Here is a 27,882-nt window from a genome sequence, read left to right as displayed (position 1 = left end):
TTGTTGGAGGATCGAAGCCACCCAGGTGAGGTAGAGTTTTTATCGGGAGAAGTGTGACAACAAAAGGTGTTAGGAAGTTTTGTGGATCTCCACATATTACATAAGTTTCCATCACAGAAATAAGAAGGAAATGCATGGGTTTTAGGAATGTTTAAGGTTTTCAGGGCAATCTGGGTAAGAAAGTGTGATGGAATCCACTCAGGGCACACTGCTCAGGACAGCCTTCCAAATCTATTTTTCAAAAGTTTCTGGCTTTGGTAGGATTCCCTTGGTGGCAACCAAGTCTGGTCCCAAATACAGACGTTACCACATCGTCAGAACAGGATTTTTTTTTACAGGAAATGCTTAGGTCTCCACTTCACATTTAGGGGGTCTTTTGTGCTATGGGTGTTAGGGCGAGTCACAGTGGTGGGATAGCATTTTTATGGGAAAAGGTCAGGAACACAGAACAGAATAACATTTATTATTTTGTAATACACCCTATGAATTCCATGAGTGTATGGGTAACCCCCAGTTCAGATGCGTACAAATACCTGCGATTCTTAAAATTTGAATCTTGTGCACATGTCAAAACACATAGATTTCCTTCATACCAAGTTTTTATTAATTCGATTTTAGCATATGAATTGCTGCATAGTTGATACAAAATAAAAAAATCATTACAATCAGCAGCTTAGTTGTTGTCTCTAGGTATCACTTGTTTTTCGGCATCCAACAAGCTCTATATAACACTATGTCAAGAACTGTCTGCCAGGCATAAACCTATGTTACTTTTGTAAATCGAGCATCAAGGCAAAAAAATAACAGTTAAAAATGTGCCACTAACACGTCATTATTTTTTTACTTAAACAATTAGGGCCATATTTATACTTTTTGATGCACAACTGCGGCAACGCAGTTGTGCGTCAAAAACTTTACCGCCCGCTAACGCCATTCCAACGCGCCATGCGGGTGCCTTATTTATGGAATGACGTTAGTCGGCGCTGCAGACTGGTCTGAGTAAAAAAAAATGACTCACACCAGGCAGCGCAGGCGTATTGGAAAATGGGGGTTGTGCGTCAAAAAATGGTGCAAGTCAGGTATGAGGCAAAAATCAGGCCTCAAACCGGACTTGCACCATTTTTTTTTACGCATAACCCCCATTGACCTGACTCCTGTCTTAGCAAAGACAGGAGTCATGCCCCCATGCCCAATGGCCATGCCCAGGGGACTTCTGTCCTATTTTGGGACTTCGGTCCCAAAATAGGCCCCTCATGCCACTTAAAAAGAAAGTTAAAAAATACTTACCTGAACTTACCTTTACTTCCCTGGGATGGGTCCCCCATCCATGGGTGTCATCCAGGGGTGGGCGAGGGTGGCCGGGGGTGTCCCTGGGGGCAGGAGAGGGCACCTCTGGGCTCCTTCCGAGCCCACAGATCCCTTAACACCTGCCCTGACCCAGGCGTTAAAAAACGGCGCACAACAGGCTGTGCGCCGTTTTTTAAGGCCCACCCCCTCCTGTGTGTCAAAATGACACTGGGGTATAAATAAGGCGCACGGACCTTAAAGTCATTTTTTGGAAGGGAACGCCTACCTTGCATATCATTAATGCAAGGCAGTTTCCCCCTTCCAAAAAATGACGCTCATGGTGGAATTTTGACGTCCGCTGGGTTGGCCGTCAAAGTATAAATATGGGGCTGGGTTTGCGCTGAATGTGTGTCAAAAATTTTGACGCACATTCGGCGCAAACAGAGTATAAATCTGCCCCTTAGTTTCTTTTGGAAGTCCACGAGCAATGTTCATAATGACTTTAGATTTGTTTTTAGGTTTCATAAGTGTATATATACCCCCAGCAGTCAAGTGGTTTAAGAACCTTTATTCAAAGGTGTCTGCTTCATATGCATCTGCATTTGTTGCAGCCATCTACGAGACAAGGCAGGCTCAGGCAAAACCTATAGGTTTCACACATCAATGCTGGTTAGCTTAGTACTGCCGATTCAGCTAAAATGTCATTTTGCAATACAACACTCTTTCAGCAATAGCACAATGCAGTGTTAGCTCTCTCCTACTGATTAAATAGCTAATTTAGAACCAGCAAGTCCTTTCTCCTCCTGTTACACTGAGGCCCCAGTGTCATACGCTAGTCCCCTTAAAGGAGACGAGTGTAGTCAGGTGTAAGCCCACTAGAAACAAGCCTCGAAATTAGCATTTGAGTATGATAAGATTTGTTATTGCTCCATTAACTTGTCTCGTTTTTAATCTCAGACTTGTAATACAGTAAGTTATTTTTATGATGTTATTTTTGCAACTATTTTTCCACTTGAGAAAATAAGAAAAAGTGGAACAAGAGACATGATAAAGGGATGCAATGTAACTCTTTAAAATCAACTTCCAATATCACTAATTAGTGTTGTGCCCTGCAAACAGGGGTTATAACTCTAAATAAGTATCCTCTGTGGCATTCTGGAGCCTGAGGATATAGCTATAATATGGGTGGAGGTGAGGGACAGTTGTCGAGGAGTCAAAACATTTCCGTGACTGAAAAAGTGTAGCCGTTTTTAGAGCATTCTGAAGGAGAAAACCTCTGGAAGAATGCGCTGTGTAAGCAGAACAAATCATTATTATTATACAACGTAATTTCGCATTCACCCTAAAAGAAAAATGGGAATGAGGCAGGAGCCATTTCCAAGGCACCAAAAAGAGACAAGGAAGAACACCTTCTTAGCGGGCTACATTGATCTATACTGGAACTGCATCCCATGGGCTGAAACTGGAGCTTGCTTCATGACAGACGAGATTAAAGCCACTCACTAAATTAAATCCATTTTAGGAGAAGGCTTCATTGGCGATTGTGTTTCCACCAGAAAATCAGGGATGTCGAGCTTTACAAAGTACTTTATTTTCACATAGGTTGCAAAGTGACCCGGTTTATCTATGTTTTCATCCAGGACGATTTTTCTACATTCTGGACTAACAGCATAATACCTCTGTTTTTTAAACAAAAGTCACAGCATTCAGAAGGATGTCTGAAGTGGAAAATTACAGACAGAACTCAGAGCAATAAAAGCATTGAGACTGCCAGAATACCATTTACATTTAAAGTAATCGTCACCATGCCCCAATATTTGGACGACACACGCCATGGGACTTGTAAGTCTCATAGCCACTAAAGGATTCACTTATGTGTTGTCTGTGCCAGGAACGGCCCCTAAATGTTCATCAAGAGCCATCAGCGCTCTCAAATATGCAGCAATATTTGTGTTGCCTCTGCTGGACCATCAAGTTCGATTGGCAATTAGAAGAGACCAGAATATATCTTCTACTTTCTGCTATTACAACTATCCCCATCCCTCAGGAAATATACAAAAGATCGAAGAGACATCGAGCAGTCAATCGATTGGCATATCTGGAGCTTCTCCTGGCTAAGAGCACAATTACATCAGAATGGAAATTGAGTTTTCCTCTCTCCCCAGCAACCTGGCTCCAGACCCTCTAGAAGTAAACACGCAGGGTCGGATTGGGTCAAAAAGTTGACTCAGGGACCAAAATAAATGTGACCCCAATTAGCCAACCAGTTAGCTGAAAAAGTGGCCCACATTTACAAATCAGGTCAGTTTTGACCTTATAAAGAGACTGGATGGGTATTTTGCAAAGTATGGAAGATTGCATACTTTGGTGTTTGCTGCAGGCAATGCTTGTGGTAAAATCAAATCTTCCCATCTGGCCATAAAACAGAACCACAAACTGCTAGAAAACGGGCACACTCGTTCATCTGTCAGACCAGTCTATCAGGCACTTTCTGAATGCTCTATAAGCCAGTCTGACAGTGGTCATGTGCTTAGAACCTAGCACTGCACAGGGCAAAGGCCAAAAGCATCCATAAGCGCCCGCTCGCAAAGCACTGGGATGCATAAATAGACCAGCAAACTCTTCCTTAGCCCTTGTTTCAAGTCTCCATATTAGGCTCCACACATTTATGTTCTTGTTTAAACTGCCCCTTTAATATTGCACTCCCCACCTCATCTTGTCAAGCCGCTCTGTCCCCACTCCCTTTATAACACTAACTAGTCTTGGACCATGCTCCTTTTCCCTTCCTCCCTTCCACTTTAATCAACCCCTCCTGCCCCATTTTATGGAGCTACAGTTTGCATGTTATTGTTCCAAGCCATAATCTTCCCTTCCCAAATTAAGAAGGTACAACAATGCCTCCTTGTGTTTGTACAGTTCAGTCATATTATTCTTGTACTCTAACATCCCATTTTCCTTACAGCCATAGTATTGTAACAAACTTTCTTTATTTTTATTTATAACACAGAAATGCAAATAACGACTATCTTGAAAAACATACCAGGACACTTAACTGTTATTCCCTGTTTGGTGAATGTGATTTACTCAAACGTTTTTCTGAGGAGCTCTGTCTTGAGGAGTTTACTGAAGCACAGAAAGCTGAATTCTGTCTTCACATTCAGTTTCAAAGTGTTCCACAACTTTTGGCTTTGAACTCCCTTGAATCTACACCCTCTCTATGTAACTCTTTTAATTAATTTTTTGAGTAATGTTTCATGATTCTGTAACCAATACAATACAAAAACACTCTTCATATAAACTCGTAAGATAAACAGGGGGCTAATTGATCTCTTTATGTTTAGATCCCTCTAAAGGTAGTCCAATAACCCAAATGCCTAATAGCCACGTGTAGCACATCCAAAGTGAATAGGTTGGTATTCCTCATATCAAAAGGCCTTCTTCATTCATTTGTGGACTCCTTATTTAAGAAAGTCGATGCGTTCCGGCCATTTCACTTCAAGCTTCCTCAGGACAATACGAGGAGTGTGAACCCTTGTGCTATATAAAAATATAAAAGCCAATATAAATATGAATATTAACTAGCATATTTACACATAGATGTTACTTACTCATATCTTGTGTGCTTTTCAGTGCAGGTGCGACATGCCAAGTCATTTCACATGTGTCAAAATTCTCAACACAGGTCCCATGCATGCACATTAAAATCCAAAGAGTGCATCCCAAACACATCCCCCACACTCATGTGTACCAAGTGACAGCATGCCTATACTGCTCCAGTCCCAAACACGCCTAATCTGTACAAAGCATCCTATCTCCCTTTAGGACAAAACTGAGCTTTCTGCCCCAATTAGTAGACATGTGCCTTGTCTCGCCACTCAGCTCATGGAGGATAAACATGGAAGGTGGTGAATATCTAGTCCAATGTGCCCAAGAAACATGAGTGGAAACTACCAATGTGTCTAATGTATGAGTGACCTAATCGCCATGCAGCCTGCTTCTATGGCTATTTCAACAACTGGAACCAATCGAGCAAAATGTCCTTGTAGGTGAACCAATCACTGTACATTACAAGCGTATGGAGCTCTCCCTGCAAAGGGAACAAGTATTCATTATGTTATAGACAATACACAGGTTCAAAAGAAATGGTCCGACATCACTGGTTTGACTAATAACTTACGAATTGGGTCTAAATCTTCAGTGCTCAGTCAGGTGGGCATGTTCATGAAGTTGGCATCTTCCTCAATTAGTGAACCCATGCTGGTGTGTAACACATTAAATGCTGGCTTTCCAGAAATCGTGTTTGGCACCAAACACTGGACGTCTAGACTGCCTCCATGGTCAAACACCTTAAAAATATGACATACATGTACTGGGTAAAATGGGGCACAGGCACAGGCATACCATTGACTCACCAATTGTGTGTGTAAAAGGCTGCTTTATTGAAACAGGTTTGCATCACACAGTGTAATCGGGATTGAAGCCTTACAAAACTAAAACATCACTATACCTAACAAATCCTTTAACTTCCAACCCCCTCCTCTAAAGACCCACCCTCCCCTTACACTTGCAAACCACTGGGTAGATCATGACCTACTGCACTTCAAAACTTGAACTTCCCCCTGTTTAACCTTGAACATGTGAACATGCCTACACATCGTCCTCCTGTGACGTAACTTTACGTTCTTCTCTGCTTCTAGTGTGAACTTGCTCAGCCCCTCCCTTCCAGCCTGTTTCTCCAATGTCAAACCCCAATAACCTTCTGTAAAGCCCTGAAAAACCTGTGGGCCACCTGCCACCAGGAAAAGGCCCTTTTTCTGACCCCGTCCCCACATCGTGGCCAAATCATGTTTCTAAATTCTCAGTGTCCGCATCAAAGGCTCGCTGATCTCCAAAAGATACAACCTCATCACAAAATGAGAGAGATGCCTCCCGTCACTGCAGAAAAACTCAACTGCCTCATAACATAAGTTTGGGTGTGCCACATGACCAAGCCCCATATCCATACAGAAATGCTTCATCTGTCTGTTGATCTTGCATTTAGCCTCGTCTATCACAGTCAGCTTATGGGCACCTCTCTAAACCCTTCTGGCTACAAATCCATTCCAACAAACAAAACAACCTTCTCACTACCCTTTGATCTCCCCTAAAGCATGCTTCATAGCATGGAGAAGAGATAATCCTTTCTCCATCACAAAATCATTCTCTCCTAGGTGTATTAATAGCATGTCTGCACAAGCAGTTCCCCACCGCAAAAAGGTAACAGTTACCTCCACTTCATGCCACCTTTGCAGTGCCAGAAAACAGAAACATTGTTTTCCTCCAAACCCAAGTTTGGGCCACTGCCATTAGCCCTTTTTTTCCTTTTCTGCCCATTTTATGAACAAATGTCCGACGATCCAGATCATTATGCCAGCAGACAGTGGTGCTGCCACCGAACCTGGAAAAGAACCTGCAGTTAAAAGGATTGCACACTTTATTAGCCCTCCATTCCCGGCCCTGTTGACCTGACATATTGCTGAAAATAGTCAGGAGACCATATGCCCAATCTCATTATTCTCTCCCTGGCCCAACCCCTCTCCCCTGCCTCGTTGCAGTTAGAATACAAAATAAATGTGTTTCATATGCCTTACCTGGTAAACCCAAGCTTGATAGAGCTTTTTGTGAAACCCCCAGTAATTGAAAGGATGTAACACCATGGCCATTGCCATGTCTGAACACTGGGACCATGGGCTGAAGCAGGGTGTGTATAAAGTGCCTCCCCATGCTAAAGGGCAGACTACCTCCTCTACCTGTACTGGCAGCAATACCATTGCTCCTCGATACCTTTGATCTGTTTTAGAACTGCACAGATAACTCTGACCCCTTCTGCCTGCGTTGTAACATCTTCCCAGTGCAAACCTTGACCCAGCCGAGCTCCCAAGAGCTCTGACACCCTAAAATTCCCAAAAACATTTGCAACATCAATGTGGAAAACAATGTGTTCTCATAATATGATGAACAAATCCCTGTTAACCTGCTGATTACCGGCTTACATATGTCCAAAGTTAAAGGTCTCCTTAATTTACCTCAATCTGTCTTGTTCTCTTGCCCATTCTTTGTGGATCCTCTTTTCCAATTCGGCCGTCGTCAGTGTGTACCCCCAGCACAGGTTCTCCATAAGCACTATTCCTACCAGTTTACTTGCTATGGTTACCCTGGAATAGTCTTTGTCAATCAGCCCATGATGGACTGCACCACATTCTCCACCCACTCCCATTCTCTTGACCTCCTACCAGCCCCAATATCAGAAACTCCTCCCATGCTTGTGCATATGCCTTCCAAGTAGGTACTGACAGGGACTCTACCATCAATTGGAGCATCCTTTTTCTCCTATTGTAAAAAAATGCTGGTGGCATTGGTGTCTTGTCTCTGTCCGCCTTCATGGCCAGTCCATGAAACCTCTCCCACTGTGAACGAGACAAATCATCCGCACTTCCCGCACGTGCCTGGCCTTAAACAAAATGTCATGTCGCAGACATGCCAAAACGAAAACTCTTAACAGCTTCAACATCTGGAGATCCCTGGTAGACTGCCAGTTCACCACCTGTAGTACTACCATGCTAGCCACTCTAAACAGTACTCGCTTGTGTTGTAACAATGTGCCCCACAAATGCACAGCTACAATCAGAGGAAAAAGTTCCAAAAAGGCAATGTTCCATCCTCCCCTTTTCCACGCTGGTGGCCATTCCTCCGCACACCATCAACCCTTCCAGTAAATTCCAAAACTAAGACCTCCTGAGGCTTCAGAAAACATTTGGGCATCCCATTCCATCTCTAATGGCCAGTGTAGAGAGATTCTATTAAAGAGTCCAACAACAGGCTCTACATCTGCACATCCTCTTTCTCTCCAGCCGACAATCATATGTGATGGTGCAGCGAAGGCAGCCCTGTGAGAGCCAGAACCAATTGTCTACAAAAAACCCTGCCTGCCCTAACTACTCTACAAGCAAAGTTAAGCTGTCCCAATAAAATCTGCACCTCCCTGACAGTACCTTTTGTTTGGCCAGCATGGTATCAAGCAACAGTTGCCTTCCTATTTTTTTGTCCAGGGGAAGGAGAGCCTCAATGTTAACTGAGTCTAACTTGATGCCCAAAAAGTAAATCACAACAGCATGCCTCACTGTTTTTCTGATGTCAAAGGCACCCCCTCATTCTCCATGGGTTCCTGCAAACTTACCAGCAATGTCTGGCAGTCCACAGAGCCGGAGTCCGTGACCATGAAAAATCGTCCAAATAGTGTGTTATTGACCTGTGTCCAGTACACCATGTAAACAGCCATTGTAGGATGGAGCTGAATGTCTCAAACAATGCACAGGAAGTGGAGCAGCCCATGGGCAAAGCTTTAGCAACATATGTCTGCTCCTCAGCTTGAATACCCAATAACTGATAGTCATCAGGGTGCACTGGCAGCAGCCTGAGTGCTGACTTAATGTCGCACTTTGCCCTAACGGCACCTCATCCTGCTGTCTCGACTGGTGCCTTAGCTGCCAAGAATGAGGACCTTGAGGCGAGGTCCCGCAGAAACAATATTTGCATCCTAGGGATCCCTGAGCTCACCAATACTGGTAAAATGGAGCTGTATGTTGAAAAACTGTTTCGCAGCGTATTCGGTGCTGAGCATTTTTCCAATGTGCTGCTCGTGGAGTGCGCACACCAATCACTGGGGGTGAGAACCCCTCCTGGTGCACCGCCACAGCCCATAATCACATGGTTGCTCAACTATCGCAACCAGGATGTGGTGCCCCTGCACTCCCAGGAGAAAAAGACAATTCAGCATTAGGGAACTGAAATCGCGTTCTTTCTGGACTTCACAGTGGCTGTTCAGAGGGTGTGAATTGAGTTTGCAGCAGCGAAGTTGAAACTGCAACAAGCTGTGATGTCATATGCCGTTCTATACCTAGCTAGATTACGGATGGACTTGCCTGATGGTCTGAAAATATTCACCACTCCACCGGCTGCAATGAACTACATCAAGAACACGGGACTGGGTAGCAAGACCTCCTTCGATAAAGTCAACTAGTTGTGCATGAAATTTATTGTGCCATAACTACTGGGGGTCATGGGCAAACTAACTGGCCATAAACAACCTTCGAATAGCTTGCTATTTTAGTACCGATAATGTCTGTTGTGCGTTCTCCTATGTTCTCAGGGTGCAATGAATGCCATATTGGCGTGGTCACCCCCATGCACCTGGAGGGCGGACTCTCTTTCTGCCCCCTAGAGGGATTGCCCCACGTGCCTTCAGTGGCACTTATAGTTTGTGAGTGCAGTGAACAGCAGTGGTTTATGTGGTTATTACTGCTATTGTTGTGCTTGGTAGGGAGGGAATTTGCCTTTAGCAGGTTGGGGGTGCTGAAGGGGGAGGTGGGTGGTAAGTTTCAGGGAAGTTACCATGCCCATATATGCTCTATTAAAAAGACCTCACATGGTAGGGCCAATGTTGCTGGCTGTCATGGATTACTGCTGACTGACAGGTATGACAGGTATGAGCTTGGATAGCTGTCCCAAAGGGACCGCTCTTGGTTTCCTGTTTTGGAATGCCTGGGGACTGAACACTCTGAAAAAACAATTAGACAGGTATTTTCATACTTAGGTCGGAATGGGGTGAATGTTGCAATCTTGCAAGAAACACATCTGTCTAGGCATGCTGCAGAAGTGCTGGTTGCTAATTGAGCGAACTTTTACCTGGCTTCATCATTTTCGAACTATGCCAGAGGTGTTACCATTCTGATTAGGAAAGGAGTTCAGTTATATTTGAAGGTAGATGACCAGGGTTGCTATGCTATAGCACAGGGTAAATTGTGTGGCACCTTGGTAACACTGGTCAATTCCTATGGCCTCAATGTGGATAACCCGGAATACTTTCTACATATATTGAGTGGTCTACATGCCCTGGCACACATACATTCCATCTGGAGTGGAGATCTTAACAAATGCTTGGATCCTCGGCTGGACAGGTCTGCTTCTTCAGGTGAGCAAGAAAGACAGGCTACTAAGGGGATGCGTAAATCCATGATTGAAACTGGGGTCCTTGATGAGTAGTGGACACAGTGACTTGGGCTGCAAGAAGAAGCATATTTGTCATCAGTACATGGCTCATGGTTGCATCTTGAGTATTGGCTGCCCATGGGTGAAGTACAGGGGTGAGTAGGGAAGCAATGTCACCTCCCACGAACCCCATGAGATTACACACTGGTACACATGACAGTCCATGTTCCAACTCATGTCTCCCCGCAATTTAGCTGGTGACTACCCCAAACAGCCTTGCTTGATCAGGTCTTTAGGGGAACACTTATGGAGGCTATTGGGGGATTCTTTCTTTTAAACATGAAAACTGTCAGGAGCGCTGGTGTGCTCTGGGAAGCCTTCAAGGCCAATATCCAAGGGATATGCATTGGGGCACAGGTGGACATACTGAAGGCTATTAGGTCCTGCCTGATGACAATCAAAGACTCTATACAGGGGGAGTAGGAATATGCTGATGATCCATCACCTATTACAATAGTGAAAATAAGAGAACAGGTGTCTGAATACAATGAGAGTGTGGAACATTAGGTGCAGCATCTAGCCCAGCAACATGTGGCACGAGCATATGTACAGGAGGGTAGGCCTGGAAGGGCCCTGGCCGCTAGGTTCAGAACTCCTGGGGCTTCGACACATATAGTGCATATAGATAGCTCAGAGGGTGGGCTTAACTGCGACTTTAGCTCCATCCTTCAACAGTTTGCTTCCTTCTACACCAATCTATATGGACACAAGGAGTCGGCAAAAGCTCCAGATATAGCTAGGTATTTATAAGATATTGCATTAGCTTGGTTGTCGCCAGAATAAAGGGAGAATCTTAGTCAGCCATTCACCATAGATAAGGACATAATGGGGGTCATTCCGACCCCGGCGGTCAAGGACCGCCGGGGCCGGGGATGCGGGAGCACCGCCAACAGGCTGGCGGTGCCCCGCAGGGCATTCTGACCGCTGCGGTTTGGCCGCGGTCAGAACAGGAAAACCGGCGGTCTCCCGCCGGTTTTCCGATGCCCTGAGGAATCCTCCATGGCGGCGCAGCTTGCTGCGCCGCCATGGGGATTCCGACACCCCATACCGCCATCCTGTCCCTGGCGGGTCGCCCGCCAGGAACAGGATGGCGGTATGGGGTGTCGTGGGGCCCCTGGGGGCCCCTGCAGTGCCCATGCCAATGGCATGGGCACTGCAGGGGCCCCCATAAGAGGGCCCCACAAAGAATTTCAGTGTCTGCTTCGCAGACACTGAAATTTGCGATGGGTGCAACTGCACCCGTCGCACCTTCCCACTCCGCCGGCTCCATTCGGAGCCGGCTTCCTCGTGGGAAGGGCTTTCCCGCTGGGCTGGCGGGCGGCCTTCTGGCGGTCGCCAGCCAGCCCAGCGGGAAAGCCAGAATGGCCTCCGCGGTCTTTCGACTGCGGAGCGGCCATATGGCGGTTCTCGCCAGGCGGGCGGCGCCCGCCGCCCGCCGGGCTCAGAATGAGCCCCAATATGTGGCCTTCCGAATGGCAATGCTCCGGGTGTGAACGGTATCTTACACATCTCCAGCAAAATCTATGAAGAAATTGCAGATATCTTGGCTTCACACCTCCTGGATATGTTAGAGGAGGCATATACCGAAAAGTATCTGCTGCCCTCCCTTTGAGAAGTGCTGATTATCACGAGGCAGAAGCCTGATAAGCCACCTGAGCGCTGTGACTCATATCGCCCATTATCTCTTATCAACACGGATACTCAAATTTTGGCCAAGCTAATAGCCGCATATCTGTTGGCGCTGTTTCCTAACCCGGTCCTTCCAGATCAGGTGGGGTTTATCCCCTCCCGCTGCACCACACATAATATCAGGACAATGTTTGCCCTGCTACACTAGCTGGATCCCTCTTTGAAAGTTTTGGCAGTTCTCTTAGATGCCGCTAAGGCAGTTGATTCTATTGTCTGGATGTACATGTTTACCATTCTGTTAAGGATGAGCATCCCCTCTGGGTTTGTGAACTGGATCCGACTGCTGTACAAGGAATCAGCTGCCAGGATATGGGTGAATGGTGCAGCCTTGGACCCTTTTCCAGTGAGCAGGGGCACCTGACAGGGGTGTCACTTGTTGCTCCTGTTGTTTGCTCTGGCGCTGGAGCCTTTGGCCTGCATCTTCAGCAGCACCACGCAGAGACATCCCTATACTCCGACAACATGGTACTGTATATATACGAGAGTCAGAGACTCATCTAAACACTCTCATTAGGGAATATGTGTGGTTTGAATGGCAGTCTGGCCTGTCTATCAACTGGGAGAAGTCTCTACGTGCTCGCTCTTGTAGATTGCATTGCAGTGTTTCGGATTTCCCTTTGCAATTATACACTGATCCAGTAAAGTATTTGGGCATCTGGGTGCATAGAGTCCTGCAATTGGTAATCTACTGTAACTATGGCAGAGCAGTCACTGGATTAGAAGACCAAGTTCAATGATGGTCCTGCATCCCAATGTCTCTTGCCGACCAAATAGCGGTAATAAAAATGGTAATACTACCCAAACTTCTGTATCTGTTTGTGAACATCCCGGTTCCCTTGATGCGGATGTTTTTTAAGACACTGCAGTCATTATTAACAGCGTTGGCCTGGGGGGAATCAGCCATTGATTGCATGCTCCCATTTGACAGGGGTGGGTTTAATGCTCCTGATTTCACCTTTATTATCTATGTGTGCAGGCACAACATGCTCATAACTGGATACATCCCAAATGCTACATGCCACATCTTGCCATAGAACAGGACGCCGCAAATTCAACACTGTTGTCCTCCTTATTGATTTATAGGCGCTTGGACAAGACAAGTGGTGGTATGAATACTGTTAATTGCACCTTGACTACACAGCACGTCATAGAGACTCGAACGGGTAAGAGCCTGTTGTATGCCCTGCCACTGCCGCTCACCCAAATCTTTCCGTCATTTAGGAACCAAAGGCCCTAACTCTCCTTAGAGATGCTGGGCCATGGACACAGAGGGATTTATTCCCAGTAGATAGTTTCATTGTATCCTCAGACCCGCCACAGTGGAGTCGTAACTCTCAACTAATGCATTTTACATATTTATGGCTGGGGGCTTCTCTGATGTTTCCCCAAGTCCCCCCGTCTCCGGCACTTTACAAGTTGTTCTGTGTAAGTCACTCACCTGAATTCCAGGTGGACCGATGGGGCAATGACAATTGCCCAATACCAGTGAGGACTAACGTGACTGTGATGAAGAGTACATTGCCCTCTCGCAAGTCCTCAAGGAGAAGGGGGATTTGGGAAGAGAAAATACCAGCTTCTGCTTCGTGGAATGCATACTCAAACTACTGGACCCTGGACTGCATGTTGTTTTGAACATCAGGACTTCTGATTTTTCAAAATACTAGGTTTATGATTTTTAGGATTCTGGGCTGCAAAAGAATTACTTCGTTAATACATTGAACTTGTATAAACTATTGTACATTACACAATGTCAGTTATTGTTGACACATTTTGCATATGTTTCCATAAGGCGGAACAAGTCTCTTCATTATTTTACAATACTTTCAGAGTCTCTGAAGCAATGTCCAAACTCAAAAACAATCAACTTGACTAAAGGACTTCTTTGTGTTCTGGGGTAATCTCTTGCCAATAATAGTTTTGAATAACTTGCTCTATTTCCAATCACCTAATTCTCAGGGGAGCGCTTGTTACAGGAAATACGTATTTCCTTAATGTCTGTTTAGCCGAATCTGGAATTTCCACTCAAACGACAAATCACGCCAGTTCTCATTGTCACAAATCACCTAAAAGCAGAGCTCTGTTTTGTTTAATTTAAGCAAATAATATTTCTTTACTCTCAAATGGAGTTACTTGCTTCACAATTTAAGAAGAACCCAAACTGCGTTTTTTCACCTTCATTATTTTTTCTCTTTTACAGGAAATTTAGAATCATTTGCAGAAGATGGAAGAGGAGAACTGGGACTCCACAGAAAAGCAACTGGAGGGTGAGGATCTCCAGAACTTGACTGGAGACTGTCCGGAGGACGAGAAATGCTGGAACTCAACTGGGAGCTGGTCGGAGAACGAGAAACACTGGAACTCGACTGGAGGCAGGCTGCAGAACAAAGAACTTGACTTGCACTGGAACTTGACTGGAGGACAAGGAACTTGACTTGACTGGAAACAGGTGAGCAGAGCAATAGGTTCAAAGCCAAGCAAGGCCTCAGACTCACAAGCCTCCTTAAATAATTAAATGTGCACATGTGCCTTTTGGCAGTTGATTGCTTGTGAAGGAAATGAGCAATTATAATCCTGATTGTGGCACATGTTCAATACAGATCACATTGTGAAGAGCACATGTTTTGGCAGTTGGTTGTTTGTTAAGGAAATGAGCAATTATCCCCCTGATTGTGGCACATGTTCAATACAGATCACATTGTGACAAGCACATGTTTTGGCAGGTACAGTTGGCACAATTTTCGCAGGCAGGATACAATGTGCATATTCAACAAGCATTGGTTATAATAAATGAGACATTTAACAAGCATTGGTTATTGCAAACTTGATATTCATGGATGTAATTGATATAGCCAAAAAAGTCTGAATTTCAACCAAAAGCACCTTACTGTACTCAAGCTCTTGGATGTGCTAGTGTACCCACAACACAAGTGGTGCTTACTATAATATGACACAGACAGAGATGTGTCGTCCCTTCAACACCCTATTAGACAAGTAGAATGCCATGATTGACCCACCAATGACTCTAGAGGAGTAGACTTGTTGCTGCGCCTTGACAGTTGGCTAAGTATTGGCTCAGGCAGAAGGATGGCTATAATAGATGTGGAGCACCAGGCGCTGACCTCCTGCATCTTGTGTGGGGGTGTCCTAAGATGCATTGATACTGGACGTCTATCACGTAGATACTCACCAAAGTCATTGCTGAATCTGCCCCATGTAACCCTCAGACGTGTCTCTTGGGATATGTAAAACTACTGGCAAACCACAACCTGACAGCAGTGTCCCTGTTATTGGTGAAGAGGAGGGTGGCTATCTATGGGGGAGGCCATCCTCGACAATGTCACAATGGTATTTCAACATTGCATACCGTAAAGATCAATTGGAGGTATACACAGAGGATCTCCCCCAGGCGTCTCGCCCGAAAGACTACTAGGCACCTATGACAGTATACTTGATGTCGATCCCTGCAGACAGGCAGTGGAGGAGTATTATATACTGGGTCAGCATGCGCATCGGATGTTGCAATTCTGGGGCCTGCCGGGCATGTTACTATTATGTAATCTACTAAATGTACATATTTCTGTACCAACAATTGTCAAATGTGCAAGAGTTTATTTGATGTTGTCAGTTGATGTTATATGATAAAGACCAATAAAAAGAATAATAAAAAAAACAGTGCCATACATTGAGAAATATGATACTGACAAAGCATCCTCATGAATGAAATCATTCACTGATGAGTCCACTGACCAAGACAAATAACCATGCTCTTTGGCCCTTCTCCTATGGGAGAGACAAGAAAGTCACTCATTGGGCATTCATTGAATGGTCCTGCCATTCTTCCTTCCTTGACCTCTATTCCAAGTTTGTCTCTTACCACTTGTGGATGTTCTTTTGCTGATTTTGAATTTTCTGCCCACCGTCATTCCCTGGGACCTTCATAACGTAATCTCAAACCCCATTGAAAACCCTATGACAACTGTCTTGCAGCTTCCTGCTTTGGGTAGAATTGCAACCAATATACTAGCCTCTCTACCTCAAACGGAGTGACAGCCTTTTCCTGCAGCCCCTTTTGTACCTCTACTGCCCCTAAAATGACCACTCTCTGATGACTGTTGCCACTGGTTTGAAGTGTTTCCTGCCTGTGCTCCCTGAGACATCCCAGAGGCCCCATAGCAATGCACCATGGCGTGTTTACCTGAGCATTTGGAGCATTCATGTTTGAACTTACAATGCTCCCTTGTGCATAACCCCTTGTTGAAGTCCAAATAAGACCCCAAGGCTCCCCCCTGATTTTTGTTTGTGGAATCTACCCCTCCCCGGGTGGGACGAGCCTGAGAGGGTCGATATACGATTGGTAATCCACTAGCTTTAAATACTGTTGTACCAAATTTTGCTGGGCCCATCGTGTGTTGCCACAAATCAGTATCAATTTTACCCCATTTTACTTCAGTGTCCACTGCCATGCTCGCCCAAATCTCCTCATCATATTGAGCCAAACCTTCACCCCCAAAAGATATTTTGGCCTTGCTTATTACATCCATATATTTAAAAAAGGTTGTGCTTCTGCCTGATATTTTTCACTGTCTATGCTTGCATATATCAGAACTTTTCTATTGTTATGGGTACCCGCGGGCGTTTTGGCAATTCGTATTTATCCTCTTTTAAGACTTCCTTGAATCTTAGTTCTCTATGTAATAGCTTACGCATCTCTGCATACTCCACCTTCCAAATCTTTTCTTTTGTTGCCAACATGAGGTGGGCACCCAATGGTTTGGTCACCCCCATGTAAGGGAGCTTCTTTAACTTCAACTCCTTACTTTCTTTCCCTTATAACCGAGACTTACCTACCGACTTGTCTTCCCCTGAGACTGTTGAGCTGTTACCTTCTGACTGATTGACCGATTTACTCCCTGAAGATCCCCAACAGCTTAGCGTCTGCTTGGTACCAGAGTCTACCCCTTTTGTCCCTCCCATATCGTCCATTCCCACCCCATCTACTTCACATACTTGCCCTTAGAAAGTCGTATATCATCCAGCACCTCCAATGAACCTGTGTCCACCCCTCGCAAAACTAGTTGTGTTACATCATGTTCAAAGCCATAAGTCTTACCTGGCATCAAAGCCAGCACCCGCTCCGAAGCCTGCTGCCTTGTCAGTGAACGGTTCCTGTCTGGGATAGTCTGGTCCTTGTGTTGGGTTTGTGCCCCCTGGACAACCTGAAAAATATCACTGTGAGAGACATTAGTGTGTGTCCCCACTTGCCCCCAAGGTATGCTGCCCATGTTCCACACCACTATGAATGGGCTCCTCTACGACCTCTCCTTCCTTGGGGCTCTCCTCATCATAATCCAGCTTCTCCATATCCTCACAGTCTTTATGTACCAACATCCTTTAGCACCCAGCCACTCCATACGCCACCTCCTCCCCCACCAATAGGGTGTTACCTGCTTCCACCCAGGATGTTGTTTTTGCCCCGTGTAACCGCATAATCCACTGAGAGCTATCCCAACAACTCACCTTGCGAAGCCGCACCAAACTCGCTCAATAGTGACTCTGTCACCGGACATCTACTGGTTGATGCTGATCTGCTCTCTTGATAGTGCTCCCCCAACGAGGCATCTGCATGCCTACACTGGCTGCCCAATGCCTGTTCCCACGATGCTGCCTGGCTGGCATGTCTTCTCTTCCCCTCGAGGTTGGCGAGCTGCACTGTAAAAGAAATGGCAAGTCCGGTGTGCAGCGCCTCCCATTCCCCCTGCCTAACTTCTGTACCCCCAACCCTTCTTTCTGGTGGTACTGGGAAAACTGCATACTGTTCTTGTACTACTGAGTTCCCCCTCCTCTTTTTTGAGAATACACTTTCTATGGTCCGACTCAGTCCTCCCCCACAGGGCCTATTCTACCTTCATCCTCGCTCTAAACTGGATTCACCGCTGTTACTGCTGAAGGCCTCCCAGGCTGCACCTCCATTATGCCTGACATATCCTGTAAGGGGGCATTCACCTTGTCTACTAAATACCCTATTCCTTGTGACAGCCCCCACCTTCACACCTCCCTCCTTTCCTAAGAGGCCTGCAGCTCTCCACTGATCTTGTAAGGCCACAGGAGGCCTGGCCAACCAATCCCATAATCCCAGGGATATCTCCTGCTCACCTTAATGTCTTCATAGCACTTCTTGCTGCATGATGCGTGTTCCTCCCCAAAACCCCAGCTCCTGTCGATCACCTGCTGCCTCTCCCTCCCAAGAGTGCCACATGCTGTTTGCCAATGATCCTCCCAGCCGCTCGTGCCATTTCAGGAGATAGCTTTCACTCTCCTGAACTCATTTTGCTGTATATTTACTCACATGCCTGAGGGGGCGAAGCCCTGCTGCCTTTGTGGGCGCAGGCTATCCCCGCGCTCTTCTTCATGTTCTGGCCCCCGGGGACTTTTCTCGAAGTGCTTGTCAGGCTGTTTATGCTGCTCATACCACACGGCCCCTCCTTTTCCCCACCCTTTCCCTTGGGAGTCTTGTGGGCTCGCCTCACTGCGTGTACACAGTCAGCCCCTTTCACTTACCGATTTTCCCACGGATGATCTTCTCCTTCCACGTGGTGGTGAGAATCACCGCTGCCACCCACTGGAGGCGCGCCGCGCTCTGTGAGAGGACGCACCACGTTCCTCCACCAGGTCCATGCACCCGGCCTCCTCGAGGACACAGAGCACCTCCTGTACCTTCCGCTCTGGTGATGACAGGCTGGAAGCCATGCAAATTTACTTAACTATGTTTAATACTGTGAAACCATGTGCTGTGAGAAAAGCAACACCCAATTAAACACCGTTACTGCACAGGACAACACGGGGAAAAACTACCACTTCTAATTGTATGGAAGGGGTTGCCACCGGGTTCACCTTCCATAAAATGAGTGGGTGGAAGTCCCAAAATGGCGTATATATATATATGGGATGGGCTACATACTTTAACAGATATAGCTTAAAGGTAGCATAGTTGTCTAGACTGTGCCACCCATTCACCCAGATGCCCCCTGGGGGACAGACCTCCCTGCCGGTCGTTTGTGACCCTATCCCCCATTAGCTATTTCATGTTTATCTTCCGTGAGCAGAGTGGGAAGGCGAGGCACGTGTCTCCTAAATGGGGCAGAGATCTCAGTTTTGTCCTAAAGGGAAATAGGATGCTTTGCACAGATTAAGCATGTCCTGGACTAGTACAGTATAGGCATGGTGTCACATGGTACACATGATTGTGGGGGACATTTTTGGACACTTTTGGGATGCAATTTGGGAGTTAGCGTGCACGCAATGGCCCTGTGTAGAGACATTTTGATGCATGTAAAATGACTTGCTGTGCCACACCTGCACCGAAAAACACACAAGAAATGAGTAATACACTTGTGTGCACATATCCTAGTTAATAATCATATTGGTATTGAATTTTCTATTCTTATATAGCTCAAGAGTTAACACTCCCCATGTTGTCCTGACGGAGCCTGAAATGGAATGACTGAAATGCTTCAACTTTCTTCAATAAGGAGCCGACAACTGAAGGAAGAAGGACTTCTGAAATGAGGAATACCAACCTAATCACATTGGATGAGCTATAATGGACATTAGGCATTTAGTTTATTGGACTACCTTTAGACGGATCTAAACATGAAGAAATCAATTAAGCCATCTGTTTATCTCATGAATTTATATGAGGAGTTTGTGTTGTGTTTTTCTACTGTATTGTTTACAAAGTCATGAAAATTCTTACTCTAAAAATGTATTGTTCTACAAATCTAGATGTCATTTTGATATAATTTATATAAGTGGTATAACATACGGTTAAAAGAATGGCCATTGTCCAATAATAATTGCGGTATTATTGTGGACTGAATATTGTTTTCATCCATCCCTCACAAGTCACTTTGCTTTTGGAAAATTAGGCACAATCTTGCTACATTTTTCTGCAGTTGCATTTTCAGTTACTTGTCTTTGAAGGCCTATAACTAATGTAATAGCAGGAGCAGCCCTTTTCATTTCCAGAGGATAGGTACAGTGGTGACAAGGCAGGAGTACCAACAGCTTTAGATTTATGTCATTCACCAAGGTCCTGATTTCGACTGAAAAAAAGGCATACTTATTTGAATAGACCCCCAAGTTATTTGCTGATGAGTGCAGTGTTAAAGCCATGGATTTCCAGTCTGTTCTGTACTGCCAAACCCAAGATATGAGTCTTTGCTACATTTAAACACTAAACAATATCTTGCATTCAGCAATATACAAGGATAGGGAAGTTTGCAATTCTATTCCAGCCATCCTGGGATTCCCCCAGTTGGATGGGCATTTGAATGCTGTTGATGCCTCCCAAAGTGTACCCCAAGTTGTCCTAGGATCTGTGCCAGGAAATCCATGTTTACGTTGTACAGTAGTGGCAAGAGTACTGATCCTTGAGATGGTTGACTTCGATTTGACTTCCGAAGAAAGCTGTCCCGGAGGGGATCATGACCAGTAACCATTTGTCGAGTGCGTAGCTGAAGTGTAAATGTCAGAAAATATTACTGACTACGATACTCTGGCATACTATCTTTAAGACCTGAAAAGTGTGGGGGGGGCAAAATAATTGAATGGGGCTGAATCATCTTCTGATAGGAATGTCTACTAATATAATATTTTCAAGATCTGGTCTTCATAGCAACCAGAATGAATACCATTGGAGGGAGGGGTGTAAAAAGATAGTCATCCACATAACCTTTGTGGTATGCTTCATCATGAAGTCCTTCATCCAGAACAACAGTGCATCTGGATAAGATCAATCTGTGAGAGGGAAAACTACCCCATTGAACACAGTTTTTAGTGGGGTCCTAACAAAGTGGAGGTGACCCACGGAGGTGACTATTACTCTAACATCTACACATCTATGCATCTACATTTTATGGCCGTTTTTAATTACTCTAGGGGTTAGATCCCATTTACCAGGACCAAAGATCCCTCACAATTAATTTGTTGAGAAACTCAACTATACTTACTTAATGAGGAAAATATGCTTTCAAGAGGCTTGTGATATGCTACACCGTGTCCACATGATTTATAGTAAATCCATGTCATTCACAATGAGGATCATTTTATTTAAAGAAGGTGTGTAAGTCATGCCTGGAAGACCTGTAATCCCCAACCCGCTGATATTAAAAAAGGTGTCACAGGTTATGGAGCATATTGTTGTTGCCTGCGTTGTGACAAATCCTGTCACATCAGTGACCAAATGGTAAACTGGCACCGTAAAACCAAATTTATCTGTAAAGAAATGAAAAGGCAGCAATTGTTGTACACATGTATTCAACAATGACGAGAACATATAGGGCCTCATTCCGACCCGGACGGGCGGCGGACGCCGCCCGCCGGGCGGAAACCGCCCAAACACCGCCCCGCGGTCAGAAGACCGCGGGGGGCATTTCAACTTTCCCGCTGGGCCGGCGGGCGATCTGCAAAAGATCGCCCGCCGGCCCAGCGGGAAAGCGCCTTCCACGAGGAAGCCGGCTCCGAATGGAGCCGGCGGAGTGGAAGGTGTGCGACGGGTGCTGTGGCACCCGTCGCGCTTTTCAGTGTCTGCTAAGCAGACACTGAAAAGCAATGTGGGGCCCTGTTAGGGGGCCCCTGCAGTGCCCATGCCATTGGCATGGGCACTGCAGGGGCCCCCAGGGGCCCCACGACACCCGTTCCCGCCAGCCAGGTTCTGGCGGTGTAAACCGCCAGAACCAGGCTGGCGGGAAGGGGGTCGGAATCCCCATGGCGGCGCAGCTTGCTGCGCCGCCATGGAGGATTCCCATGGGCAGCGGGAAACCGGCGGGAGACCGCTGGTTTCCCGTTTCTGACCGCGGCGTTACCGCCGTGGTCAGAATGCCCATGAATGCACCGCCAGCCTGTTGGCGGTGCATTCGCTGCCCTCGGCACTGGCGGATTCAATCCGCCAGGGTCAGAATGAGGGCCATATTCTGGGAAATTAATATGTTCCCTAGGGAGCATGTAAGAGGTGATCCCCTTGCCCGTGTATTCATGCTTACTTATAATCATGTGGTTCGTTCTTGTTAACCATGCTCTCCCTTTGTGTTCTACTAAATGATTTTGAGGTGTGTCCATGGAATGTTGTCATTGAGGCCTGATTGGTAAGTCTTCAATTGGTAAATCCATCTCTGTTTCTTCTCAAGAAGTATTTAGGACATCTTCTTAGGGGCCCAGGGCACAGTTCATTAGTAGTTCTATGATCACCCAGCTTATATCTTTTTCTGCAAGTTATTTCTCAGTGTAGTGACTGATCACGTGTGTGGTGTTTTTTGCATTTGAGTTTCCTACAATTTTGGCAGATTTGTGTCTTAATTTTTTCAGCACATCATCCAATCAACCATATGTAGCAGAGATTGCATCTACATGTTATCATGCATATAACATGTACAACCTGCGATTAGTGTGGTTCTTAAGTATCCAACCACGCTTCAACCTCAGATCCAAAATTTGCTACGCCTGTTCACAAGCACATACTACATTCACTGCATGGCTAATGGCCAATCACTGGCATCATCTTCCATAACGTATTAGATGTATTTTTCGGGAGATATGTATCTTAGTCTTCCATGTACCAATAGATCTCTAATGCTCTGACCTCGCTTTTTTGAAAGGATACGTTTTTCTTAGGTAAGTTTGCCAGTGATCATGATACACCAATTTCTATCAACCTTTTTCACATGATTGGAAATTACGCTATATGTGGTCACCCAAATTAGATGAAGAGTGCCTCATTTTTGTTATTGCATGCCTTCTTCTGCATGCCTTCTTTTGTATTACTGATGATAGGGCCTGGATAAGTCCACTGTCTCAGTTTTATGTTCAAAGCACTAGCTTATTCATTAAAGTCTACAATATGACTGCAGTTTCCAATTACTATTTATTTATTGTTGTTGTTTTCAGCCTATGCGGCCATAACAATTTCACACTTCCAAATACAAACATCACACGTTAAAAATCACATATTAAAATACAAACTTATCAATAAAAACTATGCTTAACAATCAGTTCATTCGCATAATCAGGAATTTGTAAATCAATCAGGAATTTGTAAAGCTCACTACTCTCCCGTGAGGATCTCAAGGCGCTGAGGAGGGGGAGGGAGAAGGAGTAGGGGAGGTGCTGCTACTGCTCGAACAGCAAGGTCTTGAGAAGTTACCTGAAGGTAAGGAGGTCTTTGGTCTGGCGCATGTGGGTGGGAAGAGTGTTCCACGTTTTGGCGACGAGGTACAAAAATTATCTACCGCTGTTTGTAGTTCTGCGGATGCATGGACGGTTGCGAGGGAGAGGTAGGGGGAGCTGAGATGCCGGGTCGGGGTGTAGAAGGAGAGTCGTCTGTTGAGGTATTCTGGTCCGGTGTTGTGCAATGCTTTGTTAGCGTGGGTTCGGAGTTTGAAGGTGATTCTCTTGTTCACTGGGAGCCAGTGCAGGTTTCTCAGGTGGTCTGTGATGTGGCAGTGGTGGGGGATGTCCAGGATGAGCCATGCAGAGGCATTCTGGATGCGTTGCAGCCTCTTCTGGAGTGTTCCCGTGGTTCTTGCCTAGAGAGCATTGCCGTAATCCAGTTTGCTGCTTACGAGGGTGTCAGGAATAAGGCTGTGTGCGGTCCAGGCCCCGCCCGAAACTCCGCTGCGCATATTTGCAGCACTTCATGCGCACCTCTTGTCATCCCCTCTTATTCTAGAAGTGGTCATCAGCATCGCCTGCCCTGTGGTAAAGCTCATGTAGCTGCAGGGTCAGGACATTGGTGGACAAGATGCACTTATCAGTGCTATTCTATGAAGGGACTACAATTTCCATGTTTCTAGAGGCAGCGGCCATCTTGGGGTGTGGCAGCCCTATAAAGCCCAGCCACACCCAAGCACATTGCTCACTCTTTTGAAGACCTCGATGCAGTCAGACCTCGTGGAGGTTCCTCTGAGGAAAAGCAGATTCCTGAATGGCAGAGTGGCAGCAAACCGGAGCATCCTTGTTCCATCTTGAATTCAGATACGTGTAGGTGGTACTCGTAGCGATAAGGTCTTGATGAGCTAAATCTTGAAGGGGGTTGTTACTTCCAAAGGTAAAGCCCCCCTTTGGCACAACGAGCAAGGCGTCTTCGGTTCACACGAGTGGAGCGCACTTGGCAGAACAATCAAAGCGCTTCAAGCCACATGAGTAAAGCGCCCCCTTAGCACAAAAAGTAAAGCGCTTCAGAGCACGAAAGCCAAAGCATTTCAGGCATTAAGAGAAAGCATTTCACACATGGAAAGCAAAGCGCTTCAAAGCATGAAGGCCAATGTATTTCAGACATTAAGAGAAAGTGTTTCACTCACGGAAAGCAAAGCGCTTCAAAGAACGAAGGCCAAAGCATTTCAGACACTAAGAGAAAGCGTTTCAAACACTGAAAGCAAAGCGCTTCAAAGCACGAAGGCCAAAAGCATTTCAGACATTAAGAGAGAGCGTTTCAAATACAGAAAGCAAAGCGCTTCATAGCATGAAGGCCAACGCATTTTAGGCATTAAGAGAGAGCGTTCCAAACACGGAAAGCAAAGCGCTTCAAAGCATGAAGGTCAAAGCATTTCTGGGATTAGAGAAAGCATTTCAAACACGAGGAGGAAAGCGCTTAAGGCCTTGAAGTGAAAAGCATTTTCAGTTACCAAAAGGAAGATGCTTTATTCATGAATAGAAAGCAAGCTGTAGTTCGTGCCATCCTGAGGTATCATGATTTTACCAATTGTTCTTGTTCCATGATTCAAAGAAGGGCCACGCCCTATCCATAAGGGTCTCAACTTGCTATTGCAGAGACAACTTTGTCCACAGGTATATTGTGAGTTCATGTTCTTGCCTCATGGTTCAAAGAAGGGCCACGCCCTATCCATAAGGGTCTCAACTTGCTGTTGCAGGGACGCCTTTGTCCATAGGCATAATTGTGAACTTGCTATTGCAGGGACGCCTTTGTCCATAGGTATAATTGTGAGTTTATGTTCTTGCTTTATGATTCAAAGAAGGGCCATGCCCAGTTCTTAAGGGTCTTGACTCGCAACCACGGAGATGCCTTTGTCTAAGAGTATGATTACACGTTAATGCTGTTATAAATGAGTAATACATATCTGTTTTAACCATTTTCCTTGTCAGATCTCTCTCCCTGCAGTTCCCTGTCCTAATTTCCCTTCCCCCCACTTGGCTTCATCAATACTCAGTGTTCTAATAACTTTCTGAGATGGTGATGCCGAGGTGGGCCATTTGCTCGGCGGCGTGCAGATCCCAAGGAAATGGCACTGTGACAGAGGGTTTGGGTGACTGTTCTTCTGGTTTCGGTGGGTATCCATTTGTAGATCTATCGGAGCATGCAGAGGGTGTTGAAGCAGGAGGAGGAGATGGCGCTGACTTGCTGGGTCATGGATAATGAGGAGTCCAAGATGAATCCTAGGTTGTGTGCGTGGTCGGTGGGAGGCAGGCCGCCAGGGGTCATCCCATATGGAGGGGGTGGAGCCGAAGATGAGGACTTCCGTCTTGTCGGAATTGAGTTTGAGGCAGCTGCTCTTCACCCATTCGGCGATGGCCTTCATTCCTTTGTTGGGGTTGGTCTTGGCAGAGTCCTTGGTGAGGGAGAGGATCAGCTGGGTGTCATCAGCGTATGAAATGATGTTGAGGTTGTGGGATCGGGCGATGTTAGCGAGCAGGCCATGTAGATGTTGAAGAGGGTCGGGCTGAGGGACGAGCCCTGGGGTACGGCACAGATGATTTCAGTGGCCTCTGAGCGGAATGGGGGAGGCAGACTCTCTGGGTTCAGCCGGTGAGAAAGGAGGTGACCCAGTCCAGGGCTCTGTTGCAGATTCCTGCATTGCTGAGGCGTGAGCGTAGGGTGTGGTGGCAGACGGTGTTGAACGCAGCCAAGAGGTCCAGGAGGAGGAGGGCCGCGGTTTCACAGCTGTCCAGTATGGTTCTGATGTCGTCAGTGGCGGCGATGAGGGTGGTTTCAGTACTGTGGTTGATGCGGAATCCGGATTGGGAAAGGTCCAGGATGCAGTTCTCCTCGAGGAAGTGGGTTAGTTGACTGTTCACAGCCTTCTCGATGACTTTTGCCGGGAAGGGGAGCAAGGAGATAGGCCGGAAGTTCTTAAGGTCCTTTGGGTCTGCCTTGGGTTTTTTGAGGAGTTTTTTGAGGAGGGCATTGATCTCACCGTGTTCCCAGCTCTCCGGGAAGGTGGGGAACTCGAAAGAGCTGTTGATGATCTTCCGTAGTTGGGGTGCGATGACGGAGCTTGCTTTGCTGAGGATGTGGTGAGGGTAGGGGTCAGATGGAGAGCCGGAGTGGATGGTGTTCATGATTTTGATGGTATTGTTGTCGTTGATAGGGGTCGAGGAGAGCAGGAGGTTGGTTGGAGGTGAATCTGTGGTGTTTGTGGTTGCCGGGGCAGTCTGGGTGCTGAAGCTGTCATGGATGTCTGCAATCTTGCGGTGGAAGTAGGGGCTAGGGAGTCGCAGAGGTCTTGGGATGGCGGGATGCCATTGGCGTTGGAGCTGGGGTTGGAGAGTTCCTTCACGACGTTGAAGAGCTCCTTGTGGCTGTGTGCATTGCTGTTGATTTGGGCGGTCATTCTGACCGCGGCGGTCGGCGGTCGCCGCCCGCCAAGCGGTTCCCGCCGAAGCGGCGGCCATTCCGGCTTTCCCGCTGGGCCAGCGGGCGACCGCCGGAAGACCGCCGGCCGGCCCAGCGGGACAGCCCCTTCAACAATGAAGCCGGCTCAGAATGGAGCCGGCAGAGTTGAAGGGGTGCAACGGGTGCAGTGGCACCCGTCGCGATTTTCACTGTCTGCTAAGCAGACAGTGAAAATCTTTGTGGGGCCCTGTTAGGGGGCCCCTGCACTGCCCATGCCAGTGGCATGGGCAGTGCAGGGGCCCCCAGGGGCCCCACGGCACCCGTTCCCGCCATCCTGGTTCCGGCGGTGGACACCGCCAGAAACAGGCTGGCGGTAAGGGGGTTGGAATCCCCATGGCGGTGCTGCAAGCAGCGCCGCCATGGCGGGTTCCCTGGGCCAGCGGGAAACCGGCGGGAAACCGGCGGGAAACCGCCGGCTCCCCTTTTCCGAAGCGGTCAGAATCGCCAAGGAAGCACCGCCAGCCTGTTGGCGATACTTCCGCCGCACTCCGCCATGGCGGTCATGGACCGCCAAGGTCAGAATGACCCCCTTGGTCTTTGAAGGCGAGTCTCTTTGTGGCTCGGATGAGTTGATGGTGTCTGCGGAAGATGTTTTTGAAGGCTGTGTGCTTGTCCAGAGTCTGATCTTGGCCCCACTTCTTTCGAGTGTTCGGCAGGTTTGCTTAGATTTGTGAAGGTTGGTGGTAAACCAGAAGGCCTTTCTCTCGGTGCGTCTGTTGGAGGGATCCTTAATTGGGGCGAGCGTATTGGCTCAGGTGTCGACCCATTGCCTGAAGTTGTGGGCAGCCGCATCAGTGTCGGTGGAGTCGATGGGTGGGTTCCAGGAGAGGGTCGCGATAAGTTGGTCTTCAGTGACCTTGTTCCAACTGAGGTGGGGGATCCGTTGTGGGTGGTGGTGTGTTGTGGGTTTCTTGAAGAAGTGGATGCAGCGGTGATCTGTCCAGTGGAGTTCGGTGGTGTGGCTGAAAGAGATGTGATTGCTGGCGAAAATAGAGTCAAGTGTGTGTCCTGCGGAGTGGGTCAGTTTTGTGACGAGCTGTTTGAGGCCGAGGTTGGAGAGGTTGTCGAGCAGGGTGGCGGTGTTGTTGTCGTTGGTGTTCTCGAGGTGGAAGTTTAAGTCCCCGAGGAGTATGTAG

The sequence above is a fragment of the Pleurodeles waltl genome, chromosome 3_1 (genome assembly GCF_031143425.1).
Source record: "Pleurodeles waltl isolate 20211129_DDA chromosome 3_1, aPleWal1.hap1.20221129, whole genome shotgun sequence".
Lineage (NCBI taxonomy): Eukaryota > Metazoa > Chordata > Amphibia > Caudata > Salamandridae > Pleurodeles > Pleurodeles waltl.
This window is presented reverse-complemented; position numbering follows the sequence as displayed.